This window comes from Typopeltis vanoorti, chromosome 23 (assembly GCF_054136105.1).
Source record: "Typopeltis vanoorti isolate ZY-2024b chromosome 23, IOZ_Tvanoo_1.0, whole genome shotgun sequence".
Taxonomy (NCBI): domain Eukaryota; kingdom Metazoa; phylum Arthropoda; class Arachnida; order Uropygi; family Thelyphonidae; genus Typopeltis; species Typopeltis vanoorti.
In genome coordinates, this window is record NC_143571.1 from 29,506,726 (window position 1) to 29,515,443 (window position 8,718).

An 8,718-nucleotide genomic window follows, 5' to 3' on the forward strand; every position below is an offset into this window, starting at 1 on the left:
TTCAATGTGTTCACATCCAAATGTACTGAGGCACGGTATGGAGCATTTTGACTATATCAAGATCCGTATCCAAAAAAAAAAAAAAACACGCCCAGATAAAGATCCCCCTACTCGGTTACCAGAATCGACTTTATAACTCTTTCTTCTGTCTGATTAGTGCGCTATGAAACAAACATCGTTTTGTTTTGTTTTTTCATCGGGTTCTGAAGCACTCTAATAATAATAATAATAGCAGGCTGTAGTAGTTGCATTAATATTTTTTCTGTCGTTTTTTCACATGAAAAAAATTCTATATCTTTGTCCCAATGAAGGTTTAATGGGTGGCTATTTGCAATTAGGTTATTACTTAGATCTATTGTTCCAGATCTTCCTGAAGGATTGCTTAAGTTCCATTCCTTTTACCATTAATTTCGAGATGGTTGAGTTGGATAGGGCTACTTTAAAATTATCTTGGACATTCTTTTGTCGTTGTTGAACTTCGGCATAACTAACTCCCCGTAAATTAATAGTGAACAGCAATAACTTCAGCTTTTTAAATGCTTTTTATTGCAACAGGTATTTTTATAATGTTAAAGTAACTGTCTTTGCATTAAGATTCAAAGAAGAATGACTGCTTCAAGTTACTGACATTGTGTGAAAATTAGAAATTAGTTAAATTGGTAATTATCCATGTGTTTGTCTTTATATATCGATTACCATTCATACGATGAACAGTGACAAACTCTTCTTATCAAAGAGGAAATATCTAACTGAACTTTATTCTCTCTCTCTCTCTCTCTCTCTCTCTCTCTGTGTGTGTGTGTGTGTGTGTGTGTGTGTGTGTGTGTGTGTGTGTGTGTGTGTGTGTGTGTGTGTGTGTGTGTGTGTGTGTGTGTGTGTGTGTGTGTGTGTGTGATACGCCCAATTCCATTTGTTACTTATCTCAATGATATGAAATATCAACTTGTCAGTATACAACATATTTTTATAGTTAAAAGCGCCATCTTTTCAATTAGTTTAAAAACAAACAGTTAAATCAAAAGCTATGTGTGTGTTCGTTTGTCTTTATATGCTTTCGTAAAGGAACGTAGAACCAATGCGGAATAAGGTAAGTGTTGTTGCGAAAAGTGACAGATATGAATTAATTGAAACGAACTCTTCCTTAACTCAACTCAATCTACTTTAAATTATTCGTTTTAAATTTATTCAAAAATGCTACAATGGAGAAACTTAAAGTGCTATTCTATTCTGTAAAGTTTTTTTCGGAAATCTAATGAGCTGATTATTAACAGAGTCCAAGGAAACAGGTAACGGAGGAAGAACGAAAATTTAAGCGTTCAACGCCGGCTTTATGTAATGAAGAAGGATGGGGATCATTTAAGGCCGAGCTTTTATATATATATATATATATATATATATATATATATATAAAGAAAGAAAGTAGCCAACATTGGTTGTGTTCTCAAGTTGCTGTTTTCTTCTTCGCAGTGAGAACTTGCACCCAAGACTGAAATAATAATTAGTAAAACCTTTATACAACCTCCGTACTTCAGTTGGTATCGAACCCTTTGGTTGGAAAGGCCAAGGTTCGAATCCCGTTTATGACGAAAGAAACCTTTATCAGGTGATTTCAATCAAATGTGAATTAGTCGGACTCATATGGGGGTGGCGGGATTTCGAGTGATTCGTACCTCAGAATTCGTACCTGAGATCAATAATGTTGCACATTCGCCTTCCTGAAAATAGTAAAGGGATTTGCCAAGGAATGACCAAATTGTCCGAACTTCGAAAGCATTCTGAAAATATCAGAAGAGGAAGAGAAGGGAAAGATTAGAGAAGAGAAGCAGAAGAAAATTCACTTCTCTCAACGGAAAAAAATTAAATAAAATAAATCATTATTTAATGCGAGAATTTCTCAGGGTGTACTGTTAATAAGATTTCTTTCTCTAAATTCTGAATCTCTTTTAATCTAGCCTCGATATAATAGGTAGTTCATTCACTGAGTTAGGGATTAGGGCCACGAGTTAGCAGCAATCGTCTGCCGTACTCTGTTGTAAAGCTTTGATTTATTGATAGTTTGGATTCTCTATCGGTAAATGCATGAAGGATGGAGATTTGCTGGCTGACCCATAGTCTTCCAAAGTTACTTAGGACTTAAGGAGATCCGCCCACTCTCTTTGGGAAATAAAATGTGTTAGATAATTTATTTATATCTAAAAAATATTGCGATATCAAAATGAGACTTTGAAAACGCCATATGAAAAACAAAATCCTACTGATCAACTGCATCAAGCACTCTGCTCTATCACTAACTTTATAGGGCCTTCACCTAAACCTCTTGCCCTTCGTGCTTCCACCTCCCTCACATCTAAACAATATCATGGAAACACTGTCAGATGACAAGGCTAGCTTCTTGGCATCAATCTTCAACTTTTGTACACTTGTAGATAACTAACAAAAATCATCTGCAACTAAATCACGAAGAGCTCGTGCTCTGAGTGATCTTTCTCCATCAGAAAAATCCTCAGTAATCTTGATGTTAATATTATGGTATCCCAATTTAAGAATTAGCACCCATCTTATATAGCCTATACAAGCTACACTTCACATCATCACAGCATTTACACAACGGCATGGAGCCTTTATTCATTGTGTTCTTCAAAAAAGTAGATAAAAGTGAGCCATCAAACTACCGTGTTGTTATTCTCATCCCATTCTTCTAGAAAATAATGCAGATGACCATTGACAAACAACTTCCCTACTTGGAGTACTACTAATTAATTAGTTGCGACTGATATGGATTCCGCCACCCTCACTTTACAGCCAATGTTTTATCCACCTTTTGGACACAAGTGATACCACAGAACAGACATTCATCATTGATTAGGTTCACTTGATTAGGTTATAATAGTAGCTTCGTCACCAATCCATCACATTTGTGCTATCAATTTAAGAATGATTCGCCAATCAATTTCCTGTCTGGCCATGATGATGTGAAGTGTAGCCTATACAAGCTACACTTCACATCATCACAGCATTTACACAACGGCATGGAGCCTTTATTCATTGTGTTCTTCAAAAAAGTAGATAAAAGTGAGCCATCAAACTACCGTGTTGTTATTCTCATCCCATTCTTCTAGAAAATAATGCAGATGACCATTGACAAACAACTTCCCTACTTGGAGTACTACTAATTAATTAGTTGCGACTGATATGGATTCCGCCACCCTCACTTTACAGCCAATGTTTTATCCACCTTTTGGACACAAGTGATACCACAGAACAGACATTCATCATTGATTAGGTTCACTTGATTAGGTTATAATAGTAGCTTCGTCACCAATCCATCACATTTGTGCTATCAATTTAAGAATGATTCGCCAATCAATTTCCTGTCTGGCCATTCATCGTGTGTCATGATTCAGATGTTTTCCTAAAATTTCTCTCAATGACCAAGCATCCGCCATAGCTCTTTGTTTTTGCCCACATTCGTTCCATAATACAGTAATGACCTTCTTTCACTAATTTGAAATCCTTTCCATAGTTGTGCTGGTGATATTTCACACCGTTCTCTTTATTCATTCGATAAACTTTATAATACTTAACTGATTCAAGCTTTAAGACGTTTTGTAACCAATTCTTATAAACTGATCTTTTCTCTTAGCTATTAACAACGGAGTGAAGACACCATCCGTTCAGTTTCAATGTTATCAAAACATTATTTTTTCTTATTTCTAGTAATACAGACTTACTTGACTCCCACGTACTTCTGACAATACTCAGGTCTAAAGTGAAAATCAAATTTCTCTTTTGGGGCTTGCTTATTCACTTCACTTTTCTTGGCACAAAAACGCATCATATCCATTTACCTCTTTCACAGCGGAATTCTCTCATCGTCCAAGGATGCCCTCTTGTCCATTCCTCACCCTGCACAAAATAAAAAATATTCCATCAACTTAAATCTTGTATGATCTTTCAGAAATTTGTAAGTCTCAATCATATCACCCCTCTTTCTCCTGTTTGCTAGTGCCTGTGGTCTACAAATTCTCAGTCTGTCTTCATAATCACTATTCCACAATCCTGATATCATTTTTGACACTCTTCTTAGCACACTTTCTCTCTCTCTCCACTGTATCTGAATTACCAAAGAACGCAAGAGACCAGAACTGCACGCAATATCCAAGTGAGGTCTTATCAAGGCCTTGTAAAGAGGCAAAATGACTTCCTTATTTTCACATATGAAAGTTCGTTTCAGCATTGCAATTATCTTTTGAGTTGTATTTGCAATCTTCGCTACATGGCCCTGAACTTCGACTTCCCATCTACTAACACTCCAGGATCCCTAACCTGATCAATTTCTTCTATCATAATCCTACCAATATAATACGACATTGGATATTTCATCAAGCCAAAGTGCATATCTTTGCAATTACTGACACACATTTTCCCCATTCACACAATTCTCGCCTATTCAAATCATTCTGCAACTCCTCCATATCAGCATTCCTGATTACCCTACCTATTGTTGCATCATCAGCAAATAGCTGTATGTCGCCTGTCAAATCCTTCCCAATATCATTAATGTTCAAATTGAATAACAGTGAATCGAGCACTGATCGTTCAGGTAAACCACTAGTTCACATTTTGATATTTGACAGTCAGCCATCCTCTCATCCGTGCTAATATTTTATAATCCAAAGACATATTCTCCAATTTATGCAAACCAGTTTTTTCCATGCTGTATTCTGTGAAAAGCTTTAGCGAAATCCAAAAGTGTCATGGTATATCCATTCCTCTTGTCTAAATCAATGGTAACATTATCATAGAATTCGAGCAACTTGGTAAAGCATGTCCTTCCGTTAGTACACCAATGCTGTTCTTTGTAAATTTGAAATTCTCCGTCAACCCATTTCTGTATGCAGGGCCCCTAGACAACTTCTCCAAATGCTTCACCACCACTCCTAAAATACTGATTGGTCGATCGTTGTATACATCGATATTTACACCACCCTTGTGCAATGGGATCACCATACACTCTTTCCATTCCTGCAGAATCTGTCCTGTTCTGAGACTCAAATTATATTAGCCTGATATCCCATCATTCCCTATTGCCGAATTCTTATTCAGTTTGTGCCACAGTTCTAATACCTCCACTTCATACACCTCAAATTCTTTATTCAGTGAAGAGGTAGCAGAGCACTCAATGCTGCATAAACCAGGTTGAGAGCTTTTAGCGAAATGGGCACTAGTTAGTTGAACAACTCTTGCATCTATCACTCTCGTGTCATCTGCATTTAGAACAGTTATACTTTCATATTCATTATTTCTTTTACTTTCAGAAAATCAATAGTCTTGTGGGTTGTCTTTAGCTTGCAGATCCATTTTCTTTTCATACTCAGAATCAGCTTTCCGTACAATATTTGTGAATATTCCAGCCTGCTGCTTATAATTTTCATAACGGATATCATCCTTATGCACATCGGTATTTCTTCCACATCATCACAGATCATCCTATTCTTACGAATCTATTGCTTAATATGATTACACATCCATTTGATTCCTATCATATTTATTCTTCGAACTCACGGAATACATTCTGGTATTACAACATTTAATTATTTTTTAAATGGTTCACATGCACTGTCGATATTCTTCCCATCCAGAAATCGATCCGATTTCACTGAACTCAGTATACACTTCAGTTGGTCACAGTTTATTGATTTGTAGTTGAGCATGTAACCTATTCTGAATGGAACATTCATAAATTTAGTCAAAGGGAGTACCGCATGATCATTGTCACCAACAGGAAGCAGTTGAAGATGTGACTATTCAGTCACATCTTCAACTTAAATCCCCTCTCACGCTACAACGAAATCTAACACTCTCTCACCTGGAGTTCCTTCTGTCACAAGCTGCTTGGGTAAGTTGTTTCGCAACAGCTCAATAAAATGAGTTTTATTCTTTCATGAGATTTTACTGCTACCCAATCAATGGTAGGATATTTAAAGTCCCCATTATGATTACCCTTTTCACGCCTATCGTATATATTTGAGGATGCATTTCTTCGCAACCGATCCACCAGGTGTGTAACAACACCCCAATATATATTTGATCTCTTTGATAGTTTAATTTACTTATTTGACTGCTGAGTTAGTGATATCTTATTTGGCATTAGGAAATCCGGCATTTTATCGCTACGAAGAATGCAATGTTGTGTACATATTTCAATTATATAAATATTCTAACGATTAACTTTACCTGACTAAGCATGAGATCCTTGGAATACTCCTGGAGTTCGAATATGGGATAATCTCATTCGTTTATTCGAACCAGCTTAGGATCTGTTGTTAAACTATCGAGATCATACCTTTCTCTGTCGACCAACAGTTCGGCAAAGTCCTCTTCTTGTGTAGGTGATTCACGCTATTGGATAAACAAAAAGTGCACTTGAAGTATTCCAGAAGCAAAATATAGGAAAACATTTAAATTAAATTTTAGTTTAAGTATTCTGAAATCAAGTGGACAAACGATAATGAGGGACAAGAAATAAAACATAAGATTTATCTTATGTTTTTTTTTCTGTTACTAATTTGTAACAACATCCCACTATGTAGTTGATCCTGTTAGATTCAACGTCATACCAGATGGCTTCAAATTCATTGCCACATGAAATGCTGTTACTAATACAACAATCACAGGTCGTACACTATCTAGATTCAAGACATCCAATATCGTTAGCAGCATTAACAGTTAGTATATCTGATTCTGATAACCAGATCTCAGTAATGCCTACAATCTTACAATCTGAGGTCCCAACATATTGACCAAGACAACATACTCTACCCCTGTGTTTCTAAAAATCCTAGCCATGGTGTATAGACATAATAATCTACCTGCATGTTCTTTTGCATACTCTTCTATGCAATCCGCATGACACAGTTGGACAACTTGCATTTCTTTATCCCTCTCTAGTGCCTTATCATGTAGATGTTTTTGCCCACGTTTGATGAGTCTGAGCTGGACGAACACAATGTTCTCTCCTCGTAATAATTTTCATAATAATGGCCATTCCAATCATCAGCACAATGATATAACATTGTCATCCTTCCTCCCATTATAATTTAGTTTTACTGACTCCCTGTGTTAGGCCTCATATCAGTTATTAGTTTTTCAAGACTCCTGATCAGTGGCGCACTCAGGATTTAATCTTGGGGGGAAGGTCGAGACGATTTGAGAATACACAGAACGCATTGAATACGACCTATGACTGAGCATCTGCAGTGATCGCCAATACATGATACTCGTGATCTTCTCTGGCCTGGCTAGGGCAAACGAAGTAGTGCTCGTTCCACCCGAGCACTACTTCATTCGCCTTGCGTTCACAGCAGCCGTAATTCCCGAGAGCTATAGGGTATTCCCACCTTGTGTGATCGCTAATTCATACGTAGTATAGAAATAGAAGACATGACACAACATAAATTAAAAAGAAAACGAATTTCAATTAGGAAAAGATTTTTGGAAATTTTTGGAAATTTTTCTAGTGTTTTTCTTTTTTTTTTGGGAGCCAGGGCCCGTTGCTTCCCTTCCTTGGGTGCGCCACTGCTCTTGATACCAAACGCATTGAGGTCTAGTGCATCCCTCTTATACAAATCTATTCTTCCTCAGACTAGACTCACTCCACAGATCCAAAAACGTGCATCCATTACATCTACACAGCCTACGCATGTATATATATATATTTTTTTTTTCCTATGTTTCTGTAGTTTTTTTTGTGTATATATTTCTTTGTAGTTGGACACCTGAAGAAGTTGTTTTATCAACGAAACTAGTAGTGTTCCCATCCCGAGTTAGTCGATCTCTGGCACAGGCAAGTGGGTTTTTCCTCCTGGAAACTAGGTTTTTTTCATCCAGTAAACTCAAGAAAATCGACCGTAGCACTCACATTATTTCAGTCAGTAACATATCTTGTCAGGGTTAGGTACCAAGAGATGGCAGCACTTGTTCATCAGCCTCTTCATCGGTGGCTGCTATAATTAGTGATGGATATGGGCCAGCTATCTCTGATTCCCTTCCGGTGGAGATTGAACTGCCCATTCAGTCTCCAAAAGCTAGATAGGGTATAAAGGCCATGCCTACTCCCTATAAGGAAATAAAAGGCGTTAGTTGATTTTTTTTATTATTATTTTTTATGAGAGCCTTAGTGCAGTAGAAGTGGCGTTTGCTACAGCTCATGACCACACGACGAAAGGCGTTCGAGTCTAGTCGCCGACTAGAGGAACTTTTTCTAAGCTTTTTCTAGATTGGTTCCAGAGTTAGCAGAGTTATTCGATCTCTGGCACTGGCTAGCGGGTTTTTCCTCCCAGAAACTCGGGTTTTTTCGTCCCGTAAACTCAAGAAAATCGGCCGTTGAACCCACACTATTCTCATATATTAAATATATTGTGTTAGGGTCAGGGACCACGAGATGGCGGCAGTTGTTAGCCGTCTCTTCACTGAGTGCCGCGTTATTAGTGATAGCCTTGGGCCAGTTATCTCTGATTGGCTACCGGTGGAGATTGAACTGCCCACTCAATCTCCAAAAGATAGATAGGGATTAAAAAACGGCCTTGCCTACTCCCTATACGGGAACAAAAAGGCGTTAGCCGATTTTTTTTTTTTTTTTTTTTTGATATATTTTGTTTCTTTTTCTTTTTTTTAAAGCAAGCAATTTTTTTTTGCTGCTTCTATTATTAAGATATT